The 25,678-nt window shown below is 33.8% G+C and overlaps 1 protein-coding gene and 1 pseudogene across 3 annotated transcripts in view; one reads left to right on the top strand and one right to left on the bottom strand.

Moving 5' to 3' along the window:
* The window catches only part of IMMP1L (inner mitochondrial membrane peptidase subunit 1), a 79,810-nt gene that overhangs the window by 13,335 nt on the left and 40,797 nt on the right, over positions 1-25,678 (top strand). Inside the window, exons 2-3 of one of the 3 annotated variants that reach the window (XM_059406589.1) lie at positions 7,273-7,384; positions 10,107-10,196. The exons of 1 other annotated variant lie outside the window; for it this stretch is intronic. The gene's annotated coding sequence lies outside the window, so the exon portion shown is untranslated. The remainder of the gene's footprint in view (positions 1-7,272; positions 7,385-10,106; positions 10,197-25,678) is intronic. One more of the 3 variants, XM_059406579.1, reaches the window with a different exon arrangement.
* On the bottom strand, positions 9,466-10,130 carry LOC132011416 (lipid transferase CIDEB-like; annotated as a pseudogene).

Below are 25,678 nucleotides of genomic sequence, written 5' to 3' on the forward strand. Positions count from 1 at the left end.
TTTTAATGTCACATTTTTGCTTTTTATGTTTTTTCTTTCCTCAAATGGAAAGTTTTAAAAAGTAGTTAGAGGTCATTTTGTATTATAGGCATACCTTGTTTTACTTTACCTTGCTTTATTGTACTTCACAGACAATGCATTTATTAAATTGAAGGTTTGTAGCAATCCAGCATTGAGAAAGAAAGTCCACTGGCACCATTTTCCAAGAGCATTTGCTCACTTCTTGTCTCTGTGTCACATTTTGGTAGTTCTCGCAATATTTTAACCTTTTTCATTATAATTTGTTATGGTGAACTGTGATCAGTGATCTTTGATGTTACTATTATAATTGTTTTGGAACACCACAAACTGTGCCCATATAAGACAGTGAATTTATTTTTGTTAATTTTATTTATTCATTTGAGAGAGAGAGAGAAAGGCAGAGAGGGCACAAGCAGGGGGAGAGAAAGAGAGAGAGGAAGAAGCAGACTCCCCACTGAGCTGGGGGCCTGACATAGGGCTCAATCCCAGGATCTGAAGATCATGACCCGAGTGAAGGCAAGCACTTAACCATCTGAGCTCCCCCGGGCACCACTAGGACAATGAATTTAACCAATAAATATGTGTGTTTTGCTTGCTCCCCGTCATTTTCCATCTCTCTGCATCTCCTTGGGCCTCCCGATTCTCTAAGACATGAAATTAGGCTAGTTAATAACCTGACAGTAGCCTCTAAGTGCTCAGGTGATAGGAAGAGTCCCACATCTCTCACTTTAAATCAAAAGCAGATATGAGTAAGCTTAGTGGGGAAGGCATGTTGAAAGCCGAGATATGCTGAAAGGTCTTTTGTGCCAGTTAGCCAAGTTGTGATTGCAAAGGAAAATTCTTAGAAATTAAAAAGGCTACTCCTATGAGCAAACAAATGGCAAGAAAGTGAAACAGCCTCATGGCTGACATGGAGAAAGTTTTAGTGGTTTGGATAGAAGATTAAAATAGCCTCAACAGGGCACCTGGGTGGCTGAGTGGGTTAAGCCGCGGCCTTTGGCTCAGGTCATGATCTAAGGGTCCTGGGATCGAGTCCCGCATCGGGCTCTCTGCTCAGCAGGGAGCCTGCTTCCTCCTCTCTCTCTCTCTCTCTCTGCCTGCCTCTCTGCCTACTTGTGTTCTCTCTGTCAAATAAATAAATAAATAAATAAAAATTTAAAAAAAAAATAGCCTCAACATTTTTTAAGCTAAAGTGTAATCAAGAGCAAGGCCTTAATTCTCTTCAATTCTGTGAAGGCTGAGGGAGATGAGGAAGCTGCAGAAGAAAGGTTTGAAGCCAGATGAGGTTGGTTCATGAGGTTCGAAGAATGAAGCTGTTTTTATAACATAAAAGTACATGGTGAACAGCAAGTATTACAGAAGATCTAGCTGAGATTATTAACAATGGTGGCTAAGATAAAATACAGATTTTCAATGTAGACATCGATGAAATAGCCTTCTATTGTAAGAAGATACCATTTAGGTCTTTCATAGGTAGAGGAAGTCAATGTCTGGTTTCAAAGCTTCTAATCTTTTAGGGGCGAATACAGTTGGTGACTTGAAGCCGAATGCTTATTTATCATTCTGAAAAATCTTAGGGGCTTTAAGAATTATGTTAAGTCTATTTTACCTGTGCTCTGTAAAGTGAACAACAAGCCCTGGATGACAGCACATCTATCTACAGCATAGTTTACTGAATATTTCAAGTTCACAGTTGAGACTTCCCGCAAAAAAAAGGTTTCAAAGTGTCACTGCTCATTGATGACATATCTGGTCACCCAAGAGCTCTTATAGAGATGTGCAATGAGATTGTTTTCATGCCTGCTAACACAGCATCCATTCTGCAGCCCATGGATCAAGGGCTAATTTCAACTTTCAAGTCTTATTATTTAAGAAATATATTAGTGATAGTGATTCTTCTGATGGATTTGGGCAAAGTAAATTGAAAGCCTTTTGGAAAGCCTTCAACATTCTAGATGCCATTAAGAATCTTCATGATTCATGGGAACAGGTCAGTATGTCATTAACAAGGGTTTGGAAGAAGTTGATTCCAACGCTCATGATTGACTTAGGGTTTCAGTGGAGGAAGTAACTACAGATGTGGTGGAAATAGCAAGAGAACCAGAATTAGAAGTGGAGCCTGAAGACATGACCAAATTGCTGCAGTGTCATGATAAAACCTGAATGGATGAGGAGTTTCTTCTTATGAATGAACAAAGAAAGTGGTTTCTTGAGATGGAATCTACTTTTGGTGAATATACTGTGAAGATTGTTAAAATGACAATAGGATTTATAAAGTCGCACAAACTTAGCTGATAAAGCAGTGGCAGAAAAGGATTAACTCTAATTTTGCAAGTTCTACTATGGGTAAAAGGCTATCAAATGGTATTGCATGCTACAGAGGAATCATTCATGAAAGGAATAATCAAGCTATGTGGCCGACTTCATTGTGTTGCTTAAGGAAATTGTCATAGCCACCCCAGTCTTCAACAAACAGCACCCTGATCAACACTGAAGCAGTACACTACGCCAGCAAAAGGATTATAGCTCACCAAAAGCTCAGATGATGGTTAGCATTTTTTAGCAATAAACTATTTTTAAGTTAAGGTATGTATGTTTTTTAGACATCTATTACACACTTAATAGACTACAGTATAATGTAAATGTAACTTTTATATGCCCTGGAATATCCAAAACTTAATTTGAGTCACCTTATTGTGAAACTTGCTTTATTGTCGTGGTTTGGAACTGAACCTGCAGTATCTCTGAGGTATGTGATTTTATCATTCTTCATAATGAAGTATTTGAAAATAAGGTTTTAGTTGTATTCTGAGGTTAAATTTGTTTTAAAAATAAAGAAAATCATATTCCCTTTTTCTATTAAGATTTCCTAAATGAATTCATACAGAATTAATGAATTGCTATCATGTGATGATCATTTTCCCTCCCTAAGCTTTGGAATGTATTCATTTTAGACCTTATCAGTAATTGTCATGATTCTCTAATTGAAATAGTTGTGTCAAACCTCTTAGGTAGCTCAAGGTCTTGAGCCCCCCCCCCCTTTATAAGGAAAAACGTTTTGTGATAAAATTTACTATTTTGATTATTTCTAAGTGTACAATTCAGTACCATTAGGTATATTTACAGTGTTTTATAAACGTTGCTACTACCTGTTTTCAGAACTTTTCCATCATCCCAAACAGTCTCCCTGTTGAGTAATAGCTCCCCATTCCTCCATTGCCTGGCCTCTAGTAACTTTTATTCTACTTTCTGTCACTATGAGTTTGCCTATCTAGATACGTCATATAAATGGAATCATGTATTTGTTCTTTGTTAGTGTTTGCATAATGTTTTTCACTTAGCATAGCTTTTTTTAGAGTTCATCCATCGTACATCATACACCAAAACTTCATTTCTTTTTGTGGTTAATTAATATTTCATTGTTCGTATATAGCACATTTTGTTGATCCATACATTTTCTTTCTTAAAAATTTATTTATTTATTTTTGAGAGAGAATGGGGGAGAGCCAGAGGAAAGGAATCCCAAGCAGACTGCACACTGAGCAGAACCTGCCATGATGCTCAGTCTAACCACCCATGAGAGCATGACCTGAGCTGAAACCAAGAGTTGGATGCTCAACCAACTAAGCCATTCAGGAATCCCGATCCATACATTTTTTGATAGACACTAGTACAAGTATCTGTTAGAGTCTTTGTTATCAGTTCCTTTAGATATATACCTGTCTAAAGGTGGAAATAGTGGATTTGGGATCCAGGAATGGAATTGCTGGATCATATGATAAATCTACCTTTAACTTTGTGAGGAACTGTGGGAGTGTTTTCCACAGTAGCTGATCCAATTTGCATTCTCATTAATAATGCACCGGGGTTCCAGTTTCTCTCTGTGCTCAGCAACTTTTGTTGTTTTCTGTTTTTTGAATAATAGTTACCCTATTGTGTTTGAAGTGGTATCTGATTATGGTTTTGGTTTGTATTGTCCTACTGATTTGTGATGTTGGCATCTTTTGCAGTCTAGGTAGACTGAAAATTGTCCTAGTTTTCTGGTGCTGATTTTTTGCTTAACAGTTCCTTCCTCAATTTATCTGTTTCTCTTGCGTTTTACAATAAGCAGCAAGGAGAAACCAGTACACACCTTTAACACTTTGCTTGGAAATCTCCTCAGCTAAATATACAAATTCATTGCTTACAAGTACTGCTTTTCACTCAATGGTAGAGCACATTTCAGCCCAAGTTTTCTGCTACTTTATAATGAGGATTGTCTTCCCTCTAGCATTCAATAACATGTCCCTCATTTCCTTCTTGAGACTTTTACCAGAAGCCCTTTTAACACTCATATTTCTACAACATTCTGATTCTGACAATATATGTAGTCTCTAAGATGATGGGTTTCTCTGCCATTCTGTCTACTACCTTCGGAACCTTTACCAGGATTTCCTAAATATGTCTGTTTCTACCAGCAGCCTCTTAAGTCAATCTGCCAACAGTCTTCAATTTTTTTTTTTTTTTTTTTTTTTTTTTTTTTATGTTTAGGTGTGTGTTAGAGCAACGTTCCACTTCCCAGTACCAAAATCTGGATTAATTTCCTAGGATTTCCATAATGAATTACTACAAACTTAGTGGCTTAAAACAAAGAAATTTTTACTTGTCAGTTTTGGAAACCAGAAATTCAAAATTAAGGTGTCAGCAGAACCATGTTTGTTCCAAAGCCTCATTGGGAGAATCCTTCTTTGCTTCTTCTAGTTTCTCGTGGCTGCTGTTGTGCCTTGGCTTGTGACAACATAATTCCAACCTCTGCCTCCATTTTTATTGTCTTTCTCTATGTCTCTATATGTCCTTTTCCGTCTCCTATAAGGGCATGCTCATTGGATTTAGGGCCTGTCGTGATCTTATGTTGATCTTTATTGTAATTTTTTCTGCAGAAACCCTACATTCCAATAAAGTCACATTCTGAAATTCTTGGTGGCTATGAATTCAGAGGGGAGGGAGGAACACTACCCAACTCACTATAATCTCTTTTTAAGTAATTATATTATAAATGTATTATAAACTATTCATAATTTTTTAAAAAATCAATATTTGTATGTGATATTTTATTATGAGATTGTTTTTTACTATACTAATACCATTAATGTTAATATTCATATGAGAGTCCTGAATAGGGAAATCACTCTTCTTTTCAGACTTGACAATCTATATTAGAAGTAAGGGTTTATTTCATGCATCTTTGCTTTTTAATGAGAATAGTGTGCGTATGTGCATGGACACACATTAATAAAAAGCTCTAAAGTTCTGTTGACTTTAAGAAGTTTGTTACTCAGTATTTATTCATACGGTCATGGTGAGATCCTAAATCACCTCTTTATTAGAACAGTGGTGATCACACACTGAGTGTGTGAGGTTAAATTTTCTTGAGTTTTTGAGAGTTTCAATATTGACTCCAAAATGTTTAGTGAGTTCTTCAAGTACGTAAATCAGAGAAAGAATATTTTTATAAGTAGCAGCAATATAAGTTTATTGAGTTTCCAGTCAGGTTAGAGTGTTAAGAGCAAGGACAGTGCCTATAAATGGGGAAAGAGTATATTTAAGCAGAGTGTTGCAGAAAAAACTCACTTTTAAGGGGTTCTAACATAAAAGAGGAAAAGACGGTAGGATCATAGAGGGAGGAGTTTGAGTAAAACAAAAATTGAGATAGAAACAAATGTACTAGAAAGAGGAAAGATAGACTGGTAGAAATAAGTATCACAGAAAGTGAAATGTGCAAAAGCAAAACCAAGAAGTAGGATAAGAGAAAGACTTTAAGGAGAAAGACTTTAAGAAATAATGCTGTAGGGGCGCCTGGGTGGCTCAGTGGTTTAAAGCCTCTGCCTTCAGCTCAGGTCATGATCTCAGGGTCCTGGGATTGAGACCTGCATCGGGCTCTCTGTTCGGGGGGAGACTGCTTCCCTCCCACCCACCCACCTCCCAACCTGCCTCTCTGCCTGCTTGTGATCTCTGTCTGTCAAATAAATAAATAAAATCTTTTTTTAAAAAAAAGAAATAATGCTGTGAATAATGTAATGTTAAAGGGTAGAAGATTAATACATCAGTTTATTTTGACTTCATTAAAATTAACTGTAATTGTTAGAGAATCACTGTAGTCTTGCTATCATATACTGAAATCAAGCTTTTCATATTATTTTGCCAGAAAAAAATAGTAGGAACCATTTTACATATTATTCATTAAATTTCAAATAAATATATTCATATATAATATATTGATTTGTGATCATGTGAATTATGTAAATTATATGTAATCATGTATATTTCAAGATGAATATTCATATTATCTTTTAATGGCAAAATTTTTATTTTTCAGTGTAGACACTGAAATGTTGCATGTAAACAATATGAAGCAAACTGTTTAACATCTCAAATAGAAGTGAAAATAAATCTTTATTTTGAAGTAAAATTGACATACAGTATCCTATTAGCTTCAGGTATACATCATAGTAATTTGATATATTATACATTATGAAATGGTAAGTCTAGTTATCTGTCACCAAAGTTACTGCAATCTTTTTGACTGTGTTCTCTACACTCTATATTATATCCCCATGATTTACTTATTCTGTAACAGAAAGTTCATTTTATAATTTGAAAAAAATTTTTTTCAGTCTTAAGAATGGACATGGAGATATTTTAGTTGACTAGGAGGCAATTTTGACATCCAAGATAGTTTCAAACATAGTATGTTTTTCTATTGTCACATTTTAACTCATCACAGTTTTTCTGCATTATCATGTGCATTACTTGCATTCAGTAAATGTTTGACTAATCAGTCTTAGCAGATCTGCATTACATACTACTTCTCTGCTGCCTTTTCATTGTTAAAATTAACTTCAAATATTCATGCGGACATGTAGAGATGACTTTATGTCCTTTTACTTGTAAATTAGAGTTTGATATATTAGAACTGTACATGTTTGACTTATCAACTCCTTTAAGTCCTTGATGACAGTTTTCTCTAGTTTGTTATGTCATCCATTTACTTCTGCTTAAATTTTTTGGTGGATAAAGGGCTTTAATATTCTGGGGTATTTTTAATTGCTTTATGCAAAGTATTATCATAGAGCTGATTCAAAATCCCATCGACCCACTAAGAGGAATGTATACCTTAACAACTAAGAGACATTTAGTCGTACTGTATACTAAGTCAACACAACATGGCTGAGGGAATCCTTTACCTAATACAATTTTGATTTCCTGCTTTAGGAATCCTGAAATTGTGGATTACCCATATATACTTTGAGACATGCTTTAGATGTTTTTTCTGGAAGCCTTGCAGCTGCCCTAAAAATTGAATGTATTGTAGAACAGACCTATGGTAAGTGTTTTTTTTTTTTTTTTTCTCCTTTTTCTTCTGTGGGTTTCATGTTCATATTAAGTCTTAGGAATGTTGTAATGCTGCTCCCTGCTGGACAAAGTGTAATTTTTTAAAGTTGGCACTTAATAGATGGGCAAATAACTGGTTAGCTGGGTCCACTAAAGAGGGTGCATTCATAGAAAAACAACAGTACACAATAAAAGCAACTTTATTATCATAATGGGTGATACCATTGTGATTGTGTTGGTATCTGGAGTATGATGAAGGTGCCGATGGTTTTGTTTCTAAATTTCATTGTCTGCTTGTATAGTGACATCTACAAGTTAAAACAAACATACGTTGAAAGATGCTTATAGGTGATGGGATTTCCTAAATTGTATGCATATAGTGTTTATAGTTGAAGTCAGTTTCTTCTTATTACTATTTTTTGTAATTTAATTTCCCATACTTTTGTTTTTCCAAAGGAAATATTTAAAACAGCTCCAGTATAATTTAAATTAGTCATTATTGGATCTATTTTGAATGAATCACCCTATGCTATACTTTATTCAGTGGACTTTAAGTGTAACTTGCTTTGTATATCCATCCTATAATCCAGCTATCATGTTTTCTAGTACACACAGTGAAATATTTACACAGAGTAACATTACGTTGGACCTCAAGTGTCATATCTATGTCCATCCTATTATGAAACCTCATACTGTGTGCATACACAAGTGCTCCCAAAATTATTAGAAAATGTTAGATAATTGTCAGGAATGTGTTAAGAAGAGTGTTTTTCTTCTTTCTGATGAGCTATAATACAGTTTTTGGAGTGCAGCCTGTATAAAATTATGTAGATTTTTTTTGATGTAATATAGATTTTTTTTTAAAGGAAGCATACATTTCATTGAAAAGAAGAAAAAGTAACAAACAATATAGAGCTAAGCAAATATTTAATAGGATAGCTATTCTTATAGTCTTTAATGGGTTGGTACCTTTTTTGTAGCCATTGGAAAAGCCTGTGAAATTCACTGTTAATTAGGATTGTGGAGAATTAGGCATAGTAACTTTCTTTATTATCAAATATTACAATAAGAATTAGAAATGTAGACAAGAAAATAAATTGTTAGCAAAAAGAGGAACCCTGTTTTCCTTCTCTGTAAGAATATGTTATTTCAGAAAGCATACCATTTTAAACTTATTATAAAACATAACATCATATAGAAACATAAATGTAGGGGTGCCTGGATGGCTCAGTTGGCTGTGTCTGCCTTCAGCGTAGGTCACGATCCCATGAATCCTAGGATCAAGCCCTGCATTGTGCTCCCTGCTAAGGGGGGAGTCTCTTTCTCCCTCTTACCCTATCCCCTGCTTGTGGTCTCTCCTCTCTCACTCTCTCTCAAATAAGTAAATAAAATCTTTAAAAAAATGTGTAGTAAAAGGAATAAATATAAAGTAAGCATCCATGTTACCGTAAATCATCACTGGCATCCCAGAAACCCTTGATATAATCTTCCTATTTTAAAAAAGTAATGAATGTCCTGAAATTTGTGGTAATTATTTATATAGTCTCTATATAGTTTTTATCATTTTTAGGTGTATTTCTCAACAATATGTTCACTTTTTCTCTCGTTAATCTTTATGGAATCACGTGTATTTTTGGTAAACAATTTAATATTTTTATTAGAAATGTTTTTGTTATTTTGGAAGAGAAGTATATAAAGAATTAGAGATCTCAATGTAAATAAAGTCAGAGAGGACTCTCTTCAGTGTACTGGGGAGCTTAGGGACAGAAGGAGTTTAAGAAATGTAGATGTAGCAACAATTAAGGTGGAATCAAGATGCCTGTGGACAGGCTTGTGGCTTTTCACAGTAAGTGGGAGACTGGAAAGATGGCTAGGAAGGGACAGCATTCTTCAGGAAAGGGTATAAGGTTAGGGGTGGATGAGTCCTGTCAAAGTGCAGTTAGAGAACATTGGGGGAAAACAGGTGAGTTTGTCTAGTGTGTACTGCTTGTGGACTCCAAACCTGATACTGTCACTGTTCTTACATTGTATTTCTTAGAACAAGTCTAGGGGCAGAAGCTCAGAACCCCCTTCTCAGTAGGGATGGAGGCCACCCTGTTGCTGCTGCTGCGGCCACTGCTTAGCCCCCTCTACTGCATGGTGAATGGTGGAGGAAATTCTCAGCAACATATGGCCCAGGCCTTGCAGCAACATGGAGGTCCAGCTGGAGCAGCCCCCTGAGTACTTGCTTTGGACCAGGTCCTGAGAATCACAGCTCATGGGAGTAGAGCTTGTAGAATGTGGCTTTGATGTTAGGCTGCCAAGGAAGTTCCAGTGGTTTTGCTCCCGTGCATTGAAGGTGATGAGAGTGATGTCCTTTTTGTGCTTGGTATTCTCTTGGCCTGGGCCATATAACACTACTATTCCTGCTGGGGTCTAGCTCTTCCCAAAATCCAGTACCATCAGGAATGTGTCATCTTCCAACAGCTGGAAGAAGTCCTTGCTTTCCATAAAGGTCCCATCCTCCTCTAGAACCAGTGTTAGCACTTCAGTCAGCTCAAGGGTCTCTATCGCCTTATCCAGCAGTTCTTGGCAGTTGGCAGCTTTGATCACAAAGCCAGAAAGGTGGCTGGGGGTAGTGGAGCTGAGGTCCAGACACAATGGCTAAATTCGGAGCTCTTATTGGATACTGACCAAAGACTGGCGCCTGTGACTGCCTCTGCGCTTTCCTTCAGAGTGGTACTTGCCTGCCACATCATGATCCTGACATGGCTATGGGGTGACAAGTGGTGTATCAGGCAGCATGGGACATGGGTGATCAGCTGGTAAGTGCTGTTGTCTGGAATCATATGTATTCTTCCTTCTTTTATTCAGCATTATGTTTTGAAGATCATGTATGTAGTTGCAAGTAATATTCATTCCTTTTCATCATTGTACATTATTCATTGGGAATCACTATGACAGATTTCATTCAGGCTATTGCTGGTGGATATTTGGGTTGTTTCTAGTGTTTGGCTATTATAAATGACATTGCCATGAATGTTCTTTTATATATCATATGTTTTTATCTGTGTCAGGTAGAAAAAGTAATGTATTTTCAGCTTAAAGCTAATTGATTATGTGATATTTTAAATTAATTTAAATGAGTATCTGAGAAATTTGTTATATCCTGAAAGTAACACATATTAAATATTGGAAAAGATTCTGAAGTGATTATAATTTCTTTTACCCTAGGCCTTAAGCGTGTAGTATAGTGGCATATGGTTTGTGATAGTCTCAAAATAGCGTATGTGTAGTTAGATATATAGATCTAGTGAAGAAATAGATTATAAGACTTAAGGTAATAACTCTGGTTTACTTTATTACTTCATTCATTCTGTTAACTATCATGTCGTATTTTGTATAACTCCTTCGCTTTACTGATGAAGAAACTAAGGAGGACTAGAGGGATTGAGTCACTTGGACAAGGTCATTTAGCCAGTCAGAGCTAGAAACCAGATCAACTTGTCTACTTGGCAGTCATGATTTAAAGAAAACAAAGGGAAAAGTGAAATTAGGGTATTTTCTTGAATGTGTCCAGCCATTTAAGTTGAAAATTTCCCTGACAAGCTTTCAAAAATTATCAGATATTCTTTTGACTGTTAACCAAGAATTGGCTTAGGACAGGGAATTCCATGTTTGAAGCTTCCAAAATGTTACCACTCTTTTATCACAGTTCATCTTCTAAAAGACAGGTGTAGTAGTATATTCTAACTTGGAGAATTTTACTTTGAGTGAGTCCTCATTCATTAGGCCTTATTAACAGAAGGTATATTTCTTATCTGTTCATTTTATGGATAATTGAATCTTATCCTTTATGTGCCAAAACTTGTTTTGTAGGAACATTTTTTCAAAATGTTTCTAAAAGAAAATTTAACCTGTTTTCTTAAACAGAACAAATGGAGTATAATTTAAGGTTTTTTTCTTATTTGTTTGCTTGTTTGTTTTTATGGCCCAGAGTTGTCATTATGAACCTCAGTCCCTTCACGTAATTTATGTGATTTCCTCAGAAGCTTTTGCTATGTAGGACTGTTCTTCTAAATTGTCCTAAACTGATATGTTTTTATGTCCTGGGTTCTACTTGTAATGTGTGGCATTTGTTTTGCTTTGTGTTTTACTTTTGTTACGTAATTCTTGTCTTGCTGTCTGCATTATATTGACTCTAATACTAAAATCAACATTTGCATAACATATGTTGTTTAGATGAGAGCTTAAGTATGGTTCTGCCCCATCTACTGACTAAGGGCACAGAAGGTATGGCAGCTTTTTAAAATTTACATTGGGTTCATCAACTAGGCTAGCCAGTTTGTTTGAGAGGACTGAGATTATCTGACAGCTGATTTCTGAGCAGTGGAAATGCAGCGTAGATTGCATATACCTGTGCATCCTTATTTGGGGAATAAAAAGTATCATGTACACATTTTCTTATAAAATACTGAAACTGAAACTGGAGTTGCTTAAGGATTCCTTCAAATGGGAAGTCCAATGCACTTAAGTCAGTGTTTCCTAATTATAAAATATTTGATAGGATGAGCTTTGAAATGAAACAATGTATTAGATGACACTGCCATTTGAAAATGGTAGTCATAAAAATTAAACCACCTTTGGGGTATCTGGGTGGCTCAGTGGGTTAAGCCTCTGCCTTCAGGTCAGGTCCTAGGATTGAACCCCACATTGGGCTCTGTGCAGGGAGCCTTCTTCCCCCCTCTCTCTCTGCCTGCCTCTCTGACTACTTATGATCTCTCTCTCTCTGTCAAATAAATAAATAAAATCTTAAAAAAAATAATAATTAAACCACCTTTGAAATGATAGATTTTTCAAGGACAATATAGAAGTAACACAGATTTGGTTTCATGAAAACATAGTGCTTCAGGAAAACATTCGTTTCAAAGTGAAATGCATTTGACTGCTTACCCAGTTATAAACTACTGAATATTAATTTTTAAAAAAACCAAAAACCAGAAATGGGAAAGTATATTTGGTTTTTGGATCACAGGAGATAATTGGGAAAGATAAATAATTGCCATCACAGTACATTAGGCATATGATGATTTCCTATGTCAGTGATGTTTTTGTTAAAATTTGAAAATTCCTTTGTTTTAAAACTTACATGAACCAATTTTACATGTACAATTGGGGATAAAACAAACAAAGAATGTGGAGGTTTTTTTGCAATGAGAACATCTTTGGGAATTGCCTTATAAACAAAATATCTTAGAGGCCCAAAGAGAGGAACAGCTTTACCTAGGATACATCCGAGATAATATCTGTAGTGGAAGGGCAAAATGATACAACGCCCATGGAAGACAAATGGGCGATTTCTGGAGAAAGACCAATGCATTTACACATTGGTCTTCATACCAATTGCAAAACTTTATTGCAGATGTACTTGTGTACTCATGTAATAATGTATGTATAGGAGTTTTTGCTGTAGCATTTTGCAGTAACCAGAGATTAGAAACACCCCTAATGTCTATCAGTAGGGTACTGGTTAAATGAACTGTGGCATAGCTATACAATAAAATACAGCTAAGAAAAAAGAAAAAGGATGTTTTCTCTATGCAGATTTAGAAAGTTTTGAAACATACATTGGTATTTTAAGAGAGCAAAGTTCAGGGTACCTGTCTGGCTCAGTCAGTAGAGTGTGCCACTTCTGGTTTCAGGGTGGTGGGTTTAAGCCCCACATTGGGTGTAGAGCTTACTTTAAAAAAAATCTTAAAATAATAAAAGGGCAGGGGTGCCCGGCTGGCTTCGTTGGTTAAGTGTCTGCCTTTGACTCAGGTCATGATCCCAGGGTCCCAGGATCTAGTCCTGCATCAGGCTTCATGCTCGGCAGGTAGCCTGCTTCTCCCTCTTCCCTCACCCCACTCATGCTTTCTTTTTCTCAAATAAATAAATAAATAAATAAAAATTTAAGAAGGGTAAAGTTCAGTGTTTTAATAAACTACCTTTTGCATGAAGAATGAAGAGGATAAAAATACGTATTTGTTTTTGCTTATATTTGCAAAAAATAAAATTTGGAAGGTTTTCTAAAATTTAAGTCCTGTATGTGAATGGGTGAGGAAAATGGAGTAGATAGGAGTTTAACTGTATATCAAGTAGATTGCTTTTAGTTTTTGAATATTGTTTGAATATTGCTTGAATATTGTTACTCATTAAAAATAGTTTTGTATTGGGACGCCTGGGTGGCTCAGTGGGTTAAGCCTCTGGCATTGGGCTCTCTGATCAGCAGGGAGCCTGCTTCCCCCTCTCTGTCTACCTCTCTGCCTACTTGTGATCTCTGTCAAATAAATAAATAAAATCTTTTTAAAAAAGTATTGTTTCATTTGTAAATCAAATGAGAGGGAAGGAAAGGGGTAAGTCTGCTATATTTACCACGAAATTAGCTCATTTTACCCCTTTATCCTCAGAGCCTCATAGATAGTAAGCGTTGTATTATTATGCAAATGAAAAATGAGCCCTGTAATCTTTAGAGGATCTCTTTTAGCTTATTTCTTTAAGTATTTTTTCCATATGAGAAAAACAGTATTGTAGCTCCTGTATTGATTCTGGTATAGAAATAAAGGAAAATATTTAAGTGGCAGGTAATGAGATACATTGTTTAGTTTATTATCATAGTATCATGAAATTTCATTTTGTTTTTATGATACTGTTATTAAAGAATTATATTTTCTTTAGCTTCATTGAAAAATAAAATGAATTTTTTCAAGAGAGTCCTATAATTAGGTAATAAGCTTTCATAATTAACAAATAAAAGTTTATGAAATTTGAAGGCAAGGGGGAAAACAGCAAACATACGTATTCTTTATACTGCCTTGTCCTCTGTGGTACTTTGTTTTCTCATTTAAGGGCAAATGTTCAGTCCTGAGATTATTTTAGCTCTGTTATTAAAGCAACAGCAGCAACTCCTCACAGAAAGGCCAGATACCTCTGAAAATATGGTATTAGAGGTAAGGGGGTTGCAGGAGGTAATAGGGTGAGTGGCTTTTGCTCTTCCATTTAAAAGAGTCCAGGCATTTGTCTCAGCTATTGAGTTGAAAATTTGATTATTCAAATAAGTATAAGAATGTTTAGTTTTCACCTTCAGATTTTATGTCAGTTTCTAGATTTCCTATAACAAGGATTTTGACTACCTTTGTATAGTGTATATTTGTGTGTAAAACTACCTTTTTGAAGAAAGCTGTATATACAGAGAAGTGCAGATACTAAAAATAGGTAGCTCAGTGAATTTTCTAGAAGCCAAATAACCCATGTAAACAGCACCCAGATAAAGAAAAGAACATTATGTATGTATTTTGTATTGTATAGATAGAATTATACAATAGAATTTTTTTTATGTCTGGTTTCCTTTACTCAGTATCATGTCTTGAGATTCATCTGTGTTGTTGCATGTGGTTGTGGTTGGTTCATTTTCATTGCTCCTTTCGATCTTATCACTTTTTTTATCCATTCTGTTAGTGGACATTTGGATGGTTTTCCATATAACATTACTATAAGCATTCTAATACATATTTCTTGATTAATGTGTTTGCATATTTATTTTGTGGATGTCTGTCAGTAGAGTAGTGGTTAAATGAACTATGGCATATCTATAAAATGAAATACTCTACAGCTATAAAAAAGGAAAGGTATTCTCTAGATATATTTGAAAATTATTTTTAAAAGCTTTTTAATTATTTTGATCTTAATAAGATTTTTTTGTTAGCATCCATCTGTGTATGTGTACACATTATGGACATTCATAAGGCTTTGATAGATACTTTTGATACTTTTTATTATTCAGAAATATTTTAGATATGTTCTAATTACATGCTATTATATTACAGAAAAATGTTTTTATATGCTCTGGTATTTTAGTTTTTATCTTGCGGTAATGTATATTATAAACTTCAGGATTATTGTATTTTTTAATTTTGCATTTATATTTTGTAATGAGGTAATTGCCTATTCAAAGATGTATTTTGTCTCTGATCACAGTGCTGAAATTAAAGGCAATTGTACTTGACTGTTAACTAAGCACTTAGATATTTTTCACTTGTCATTACACTTTTTAGTTTAAAGCATCAAATTAAATATTATTTTGCCATGGCTTTTATTTTAATTCATGCATTTAAAAACTGAAATTCAGATAAAAGATAGTTTCAAAATAAATTCAGTATATTATTTATGAGTGGAGCAACACATTAGCATTGGGTTCACAATAGATCATATCGCTTTTATTCCATCTTACAAGCTTAGCAGCACAAACAGAATAATCAACATATTATTTGGCTGTCATCTGCTGAACAGAAACCAGAGATCACAAGGAGGTTTTCCCTAGCTGTGGTGATGGCCTTTTTGTTCCAAGCCCCCATCTGGGAGGGCCATGGTGTGTTATCATATGGAACGCGGGGTTTTCTGTAATCTGCTTAGCTGCACTGCAGTTTGAATCTTCATTCCATGTTTGTGTAATTTATAATTTTAATGAGACCATGGCTCTTGTGGGCTTTGAAATATATTAAAAGCTCTTTTGTGCATATGCTTTTGTTCTTGCTTAATAGGCTCAGTGTATTTAAAACTGATGAATTTTTATTCATGAATTTGGATGTCTGGGGATTAACTTAGACTGAATATCATTACACTCATATATTGATGCTTGGAAAGTTTTTTATTGTTATTATTTTGTTTTTATGTGTTTCTCTGTGTCTGTGTGTCTGTGTGATACTTGCTACCAGAAAAGGAAAGAACTTACATAATTTTAAAAGGCTAGGAAAAAGTGACATCTCTAGATCATAAAGAATTGATTTAGATTTTATCCATCTTATTTATTGATACTCATATTTCATCATTAGTCTTAGTATTTTTAGATAAATGTTATAAGGTAATAATTATGAAAAAGCAACATTTAAATGAGTTAATACCTCACAATACCTGCTGTTTATATTGAAATAATATGTCAATGTGTGACAGAGATACACTTTGTATTTTAATTGTAGGACATCAATTGTCTGGTCATACTAAATCTGCCATTAAGTTTCTTGAATTAAAATAGATATATGTTTTATATTTTAACTACTTACAGTCTTCCCTATTTCAGTAAAACCCTTTTTATTAATGGATTTTTTTAACCCACAGTGATGGATATAATGAAAAGACTGATGGAAAAGCAGATTTCTAATAATTTATGAAATAGACCTTTTTTATTTTGCTAAAATACTGAAATATATTAAATGCTTCAAATATCTGTAGTTATTACTTATAATGTATTTTTAAATTTTGAATACATAATTTTTATGTAATTATATAATTATGTATAATTATATAACACCTTAGAAAAAAAATCACGGCCCTTTCTAGATCCAGACGTTTTCTGAAGTTGCTGTCTATTGGATTCAATTAGTGGTAACATAATAGACCTAACTAGCCCTTTTATGAAGTTGCCCAAAATGTGTTTTTTTGTACAATTCTGTTTACTAGACTAAGCATTTTTGTAACTATAAAACATCATTCTTTTTTGATGCTGATGATCAGCAGTTTGGTTAGTCCCTTCCTCTCCCATTCCCCTTAAGTTAGAAATATGAAATATACGCTGAAATGACTTCATTTTGTTCTTCTCTTAGCTTATCTGTCAGACTTGACATTGGAATGTTTGTTTTTCCAAAATAACGTCTTGCTTTAGTATTTTTTATTAGTTGTGCAATTTCAGTTAGCTTAGGAATTTATTATTGAAAATGTATGATTTGCTAAAACAGTGCTGTCCAATAGAAATATAATGCAAGTCATGTATATATTTTATTTAATCTAATCCATTGTATCCAAAATATTATCTCTCAGTGTGTAATCAATGTAAAATATTTTAGTATTTTTGTATTAGGTCTTCAAAGTCCCTTGTATATTTATACTTCTAATACATCTCAATTTGGACTAGTCTCATTTCACATGCTCAGTAGTCATATGTAGTTAAGATTACCTTATTGAACATTGTAGCTCTAAAGTTCTAGATATAAATATCATAACAAAATGTGTATTTTTTGCATTCCTCATTACTTTTCTAGTAATATCCTACACAAGTGACCAAAGAATATTCATGAGCTATGTAATTAAAATTACATATGGCATTTTTTATAGCTCTAGAATTGATACTGTTGGTATATATCTGCCTGATTAATACACAGAATCCATAATTAGTTCCTCTGACTCCTGAGTACTTTCAGATATTGTATAGATACCCTTAAATATATTGTAATGATAAGGAATGGCTAATGTAATGGATGTAGTATGCTCTGCAACAGTTGTGGGCAAATCAGATTTGTCAAACATATTTCAAGTATACCAAGGAGCTTAGTTTTAAAAGAATCTCATGGCAAATATTAATACTTTTTTCTTAAATAAAGTCGAGAACTCTTCGCATTCTTAGGATTTTTCTGCACAGGTATTTGTGTGAATGTATATCTCACTTTTCATATAAGTTTGCTTAGAACTCAAAATTTTTTAAACTTGTTGGAAGAAAAAAAATGAACATAAAATTTTCTAGGATTCTATACATTTTAAATGTTCTGTATATATTAAAAAATAGAGGGAACTTAATTTAAGTTCTTTAGAAACATGTAATTAAGAACTATAAAACCTTGAGTTACAACTGATTTGAATTGATTCAAATATTGTAAAGTATAAATGATCAAGGTGATGTTTATAAAATACAGCTACTGCACCCACTTTATAAAGAAAAGAGACCTTATGTGTAATTCACCTTGTTTGAGAGCAAATCATATGTTCATGAGATCTCTGAATTTTTCACATTTTGAATATTTTAACACTTTAAAATTTTGAAGGAAGTGAGCTAATTTTTATGTAATCAACTTTTCTGTAGATATTGCATGATGCCTGTTGTATTCTTTTACTCACTTAAATTTTTATTGATTTCTCTGTGACTTCTGCATTTAAAGTGTTGACACAAAATGTTAAACTATTCTTTAAACAATACCTCTAGTTTCTTGGAGATGATAAATCCATCCATTGATTTCCTAATTTTATTATGTACACAGTCAATTGTAATCCAAGATTACAGCAAACAAGATGTTAATTTCGAGCCATAATCTATGTACATTTCAATTACAGAGCATGATTGTTATAGAAGCACAGAATAAAAAGGAATAACATTTGTGCTATCCTCACAGGAGCTGTCAATAAAAGATGTAATAGGGGATTTAGGAATCTGGAAATGGCCAACTAATTTATGTGAATCTATTTTATTTCAGCTAGAAAGACCAAGCTCTTTTTCGTCTGCACTGCATATTGCAGAGCACAGGCTGTCTATAGAAAACCAGGCGGCTGCATATGGATAGTCCCTTGATATCATTCACTTGCTGTGTAATCTTATTATGCAAAGTTCTAATCTTCACCTAGAATGAATGCCTCTGGGTCAGAATATAGTCATATCAGGGTTTTTGAGGTCATGTTTTGTGATCCTTAGCTTATTCTTCTAAGTAGAGCTGGGATTTAAAGGGTATTCCCCAGAGATAGACAGCAGAACCTGCTGCCTTTTTGGAAGACAAGACCAACATGAGGTCTCTGGTAGGATTAAACTTGATTTGTAGCTGTAGGATTTTTTAACAGATGTATTATTGGACAGGGAATAGGGGGCCACCAGCACAGCAAAATTGAATCACGACTGGCATTCTCAGGGAGTTTGCTGCCTGCTAAAACAGCAGCTGCATGTGGATTTGACTTCTTTCAGGTGAAGCGACTTCCAGTCATTTGGAAAGGATGGGATGAAAAGGAACCTTGGTGATAATTTTGATGTCTGCAAGATTTAGTACCAGTGTAATGGGATTATCGGTAACACCTTCACTGCAGAAAAAGCCACCTGGCGCTATAACTGGCAGCAACTGAGAACTAATCCTTTCCCATCTCTTGGATGTCATTCATGAAGCTCAAAGCGATTTCTACCCTGCTAACTATGATTAATTTTATAAACAACAACAACAAAAAATCAGGTGATCAAGGCAAAGAATATGCTTCTTATTAATTATTTTTAATATGTAGCCACCTTAAAAGCTATTTGACTATAAATTAGGTAAGACATACATAAACTATATGTATAACTTAAAATTTATTAAAATGTTCAAATAAAAATGTGTTTTATACTTTTACAAGTTGAGTGACAATGTATTTGCTATTGGTAAAGATTTATATTTGAGATTAAATATTTAAATACTTTAGTTTTCTTTCAGCTGTATGGCCATTATCAATAAATTAATCAAAATGTCTATAGATGTAAGGAATTGAAATAACTTGTTTTATCATACATTTTACCTGTTTCTCACCACTTTGATGTCTGCTGATTAAATGTTTTTAGTAAAATCTTTAATGATACAAAAATATACAGACATTTATATTTTTGATAATTAAGATAATGCTAGCTCAAACTAATGAAAAGAGCTTTTTTGTGAAAGTTTATGATCTTAATATATAAAAGTCCTAAAATAGTTAATACTGAATGACATTTTTTAAAATCAGAGATTCCTAATGAAAGTTTTTCTTTAACCGGTAGAGGTTTAGTTGTTATTTGCTCTAGAGTTATGTATTAGCTAATTGAGGTGTTTTTTTTTAAGCATCTTATTTAATCTAAAAACTTTATCAAGTACTTTGTTTAGAGGTGTTAATTATTTTAATATTCTTCTCCTACATGGTCCAGAATAAACTGAAAGAAAATGAAGTGAAATTATCCCATCAGTCACCCAAACAGTATACAACATAACTGCCAAGAGTAGAAAAGATAATTAGTGTTGTCAGTGTTATGATCCTAAAGTACTTACTTTTAAAATATTTATTCATAGAACTTGATTTTTATCTTGTTGTTGTTTTTTGTTTAGTAGCTTTATATTTCAAAAGTGGATTATAAGGCCTTAACCTTAGTGTTTTTAAACTTCAGAATTTTAACTAGATATAGGTGAATAAAATAATCATTGCAATTGTAAGAATTATTAAAATGTAATCATCTATTATACACAATGCATTGATTTATTTGTAGCCTCTGTTTACGTAGAGTACATTTTATTCTTCTTCATAGGAGATCTTTATCAGAAAAATCAATAAATGTAAGAAATTTATGTAGAAATCTTTGGTCAAACCTACCTAGCAAACTTGTCATTATTAGTGGATTTTGTTTTAACTGGTTCGAAGATACTGTATTCCAAAATGTGTTTCTTCATTTGTTGTCACATTTTTAATGAATGGGTGAGAAAGCTTAACAATATTTTTACTGAATGGTATTATGTTCGTTTGGTAAAGGACTTCTTTAGCCTTCTGATTGTATTTTTACTAGTTGAGAAGATGTTCATTTAAAATTCTACTATCACAGTAAAAAGATCTGTCCATGAAATAAGTGGACTAAAATCTTTTTCTTATCCTCATAGTATAATCACTTATATTTTAAATACAAAATTTTTGGTTTATATGTAATTTCAGATTATCTTGCCAAGTAGTGTGTTTTCTCAGGGTAACTTTTTATTGTAGTTAGTAGTACTTTATAATTATTTTTTAAAAGTAGCTTTCCTTTCAAAGCAAAATTTGTCTCAAAGCTTTTATTAAACATAGTCTGTATCTACTTTTCTACTTTTTATTCAGCCATTTATTGAATGGCTCTTGAGAGTTAATATTTTTTTCTTTTTCCATCCTTGGCATTCTTATTTGATTAGAGATGGTTATTTCCTTTGGAAAGCCCCCAAGTAAACTCATCTTAATTAAATTCACTGTAAACATATAAGGTCTTCTCAGTGGTACACATTAATTTTCAGGTAGATTCAAGATCACCCAAATTTCATACCTTTTTGGTAACTTATGGAGAAATCTGATTCATCTTTGATGAGTCAAATACTAAAATATACAAATACTAAATTTATTGGCAAAGTTGACTAATGACATCATAAAAGTTACGGGAATTGATTTTAGAGATCAGAGAAATGGATATAGACTGAGAGAAATGATAAGAATTTCTAAAAGAGTAAGTCAGGTGTAACAAAAGCAAGATGGGAATAATGGGAATTCTTGGTTATTTAAGAGATTTTGAGCCTTTTTTTTTTCTTTTTTGACAATTTATGAGACTTAGTGTCTCTCTAAAGGATCGTACATGAACTGTAGACTGGCACAGTGACAGCTAGCCTATGATAAAGCTAAATGATATTCTTCCATCTGAATGAATACCCTTCAGCTATTGCACATACAATTTGTATATTCTGAAATAGATGGATCTTATATAGTCATTGGGGGATTATTGGTGAGTGAATTTGATGGTTTTGGTATTTCACTCTTTGAAAGCTCTTATTTGTATGAAAAATGTTAACTGCCTATAATTTATAAATATAAAATGAGTTTTGATACTTGGATGTATATAAAAAGTGAACTTCTGAAAACAACACTGGGTTTTTAAAAATCATTAAAATGTTAGAATGATACAGTTTATTTGATGGTGAAATTGAGAGTTCTCCCAAAGTTAAGATTCAGTTTAATAATGATGAATGGTTAACTTTTGTTAAATCTCTGAAAATGTCGAGTATGTCTCAGTGGTCTCAAGTGACAAAGTCCTTTGGTCTCAGCACAAAGTCCTTTATGGGTCTTCCTTCCCGGGAGCCTATTAAAACTATAGATTCTGTAGTCTTGCTCCCACAAATTCTTATTATTAGCTTTATGATGAGAGCCTGTGAATTTGCATTTTGAATTAGGTTCTCAGGTCATATTTAAAGCAGTGAATACTTTATTTTATTTATTTATTTAAAGATTTTATTTATTTATTTGACAGAAAGAGATCACAAGTAGGCAGAGAGAGGGGGAAGCAGGCTCCCTGCTGAGCAGAGAGCCTGATGTGGGGCTCTATCCCGGGACTCTGAGATCACAACCTGAGCCAAAGGCAGAGCCTTACCCCACTCAGCCACCCAGGTGCCCCAAAGCAGTGAATACTTTAAACCTTAAAGTGAGGGCAGTTATTTCCTCTGGAAGTGCATTAAAAAAAAAAAAATTAAATAAAATCATCATAGATTATGGGGATCAGAACTTTTTAATTTCTAGTTCTAGGAAAAGTACCCTCTGTACAAGTCTTACAGTAGATACAGTAGATTTAACATTATAGATTTGAACAATTCATGAGCAGCCCTGAAGGTGATTTTGAAATGGCAAGAATTTGAATTACTTTGACGAAGAGGCTGCTATGTGAGAGTGAATTATTTAGCTCTTGAGCAGAGTATGCCACTCCCCATCCCTGTCTTGATGAGCCTGTTCTTTTCTTGTCAAAATAACTTCCATGCAGGTTCTGAAATGGATGTATATCTTTTGGTTATTTTATGTAAAATCATTATTTGGGGGAAAAAGTATCTTGTGTAGATATTCTTGAATTTGAGAAATCACAGGAAATCTCAGGAATGTCATTTTTGTCCAAATGACAGTAAATGGAGTAAAACTAATGTCAGGAGTTTTCTTCTTCACATGTACTTCTCTCTTTTCCCTTTTCATTAATTTGAACATTTCTTTAAATGCTAATATGTTCACTAACTGTTCTTAAAACAAAAAAGGTTATGATTTTAATTACTTCTTTGGCTGCTTATACTTTAAAATGAATGAATTTCTATAAATTGGTCATCCCAATTAACATTGATACTTTGCTTTTCCCCCTGAAAAGATGCATATCTTTTTGAATTAATTGTTTTTGTTTCCTTTGCATGAATATCCAGAAGTAGAATTACTGGGTTACATGGTATTTCTATTTTTAATTTTTTGAGGACCCTCCATACTGTTTTCCATAGTTGCTGTACCAGTTTACATTCCCACCAACAGTGCATAAGGGCTTCCTTTTCTCCATATCCTGGTGAACATTTGTTCTTTCTTACCTTTTTGATACAGCCATTCTGACTGGTGTCAGAATGGGAGCCTGTGAATTTGCATTTTGAATTAGGTTCTCAGATCATAGTTAAAGCAGTGAATACTTTATTTTATTTATTTATTTAAAGATTTTATTTATTTATTTGACAGAAAGAGAGAGATCACAAGTAGGCAGAGAGAGGGGGAAGCAGGCTCCCTGCTGAGCAGAGAGCCTGATGTGGGGCTCTATCCCGGGACTCTGAGATCACGACCTGAGCCGAAGGTTTTGATTTGCATTTCCGTGATGATTAGTAGTGTTGAGCTTCTTGTCATATGTCTGTTGGCCATGTGTATGTCTTCTTTGGAAAAATGTCTACTCAGGTCCTCTGCCCATTTTGTAATTGGATTATTTATGGGATTTAAAAATTTGTTTTTGGTATTGAGCTATATGAATTGTCTATATATTTTGGATATTAATCCTTTTTCAGATATATCATTTGCAAATTATCTTCTCCCATTTAGCATATTGCCTTTTCATTTTGTCGATGGTTTTCCTTTAACTGTTTCCCTTGCCTGAGGAGACAGATGCAGAAAATATTGTTAAGACTGATATCGAGGGGATTGCTGCCTATATTTTCTTTTAGGAGTTTTGGGTTTTGGTTCTAAATTTAGGCCTTTAATCCATTTGAGTCTATTTTTGTGTATGGTGTAAGAAAGTGGCCCAGTTTTGTTCTCTTGCATGTAGCTATCCAGTTTTCCCGACGCTTACTGAAGAGAATGTCTTTCCCCCATTGTATATTCTTTCCTTCTTTGTCATAAATTAATTGACCATGTAATTGTCAGTTTATTTCTGGCCTCTCTGTTCTGTTCCATTGATGTGTGTGTCTGTTTTTATGCCAGTACAATACAGTTTTGATTACTGCAGCTTTGTAGTATATCCAGCAGCAACAGATTACTAATAACATCTGTAACCAATTTTCAGTGTATCAGCTTGCTTTATTCTGATAGTTCCCAATTTCTGGCCTACATGACCTCAACTCATGAGACTGAGAAAATAAAAACCTGGAGCAATAGCTCCCTCATCTTTCTACCATCAAACTGACAAAACTACCAGTTTCTGAACCCATCTTTTTTCCTTATCATGTTGGAAAAACTGTCCCAACTTCTGTAAAAAGCCTATCTATTTTTGTTTGATCCCACTCTCTCTGGCCTTGATTGATTGATTGATACATATACATGCCCATAAGTGCATGTGGGCCTACCATGTGACATGTTTCTACACACACATACACACACACACACACACACACACACACAGACATCTGTGTAACCACTACTCGGACTCAAATGTCTGCCCTACAAATTTAATGACTTTTCTGACCTCTCCTCACTGATTAGTTTTGTTTATATTTGACCTTCATAGAAGTGAGTAATATAAATGGAATCATATAACATGTATGGAGTCATACATCTTTTGTGTTTGTCTTTTTCACTAACATTGTATCTGTGAAATTTATTCATGTTGTTGCATGTAAGAGTATTTTATTCCTTTTCATTGCTGTGTTATATCCCGTTGTAGGAATATACCAAAATTTACTCATTGTCCTAATGGTAAGTATTTGGGTTGTTTATAGTTTCAGGATATTATGAATAAAGCTACTATGAAAATTCTTATATGTGACATTTAGTGATTCTAAATGTCTCCTTCTGTGGGTATATGTTAGGGCTGCCAAACAGTTTTCCAAATTAGTTGTATAAATATATTCTTTCACTAGCAATGATGGTTCTAGGTGCCCCATATCTTTTTCAGCTTTTCATATTATCTTTGCAATTTTATCCACTATGATGGTTTTATGGTAACATCTCTTGTAATCTGCAGTTCCATTTTTTATCAGCCAACTGGATAGCCTCTTCTATGAAATCTTTGTGTTTGTTGCTTAAGTTTTGTTAGGTTGTTTTGTCTTTTTTAAAATGATTTGTTGGAATTTTCTGTGTACTCTGGATATTCCTTTTCCAGACATATATCTAGAGATCACTATATCTTTCTATACAGATAGAAATATTTGCTCCCTGGTTTGGGGGGTTTTTTTTTGCCTTTTTAAAAATGGGGTTTTTTATGTATAGAAGTTTTTAACTTTAGCAAAATCAGATTGATCCCTAGTCTTTTAGGGTTAGTGTTTTAGCCTTACCCAAAAAGTATCTCCATTTTCTGCTAAAAGTATTATTACTTTACCATTCATAAGTTCTAATCTCTCTCAAATTAATTTTTGTACTTGATGAGATTAAGGATCAAGTTTTGTTTTTTCCTCCAATATGTGTATCATTGACCTAGCACCAATTATTAAAAAGACTGTCCTTTTCCCACTGTAACCTTTGTTATAAATCAGGAAATCATGTAAGTGTAGCTTTGTTTCTTAATTCCATTCATCCGTTTGTC

The sequence above is a fragment of the Mustela nigripes genome, chromosome 1 (assembly GCF_022355385.1).
Source record: "Mustela nigripes isolate SB6536 chromosome 1, MUSNIG.SB6536, whole genome shotgun sequence".
Lineage (NCBI taxonomy): Eukaryota > Metazoa > Chordata > Mammalia > Carnivora > Mustelidae > Mustela > Mustela nigripes.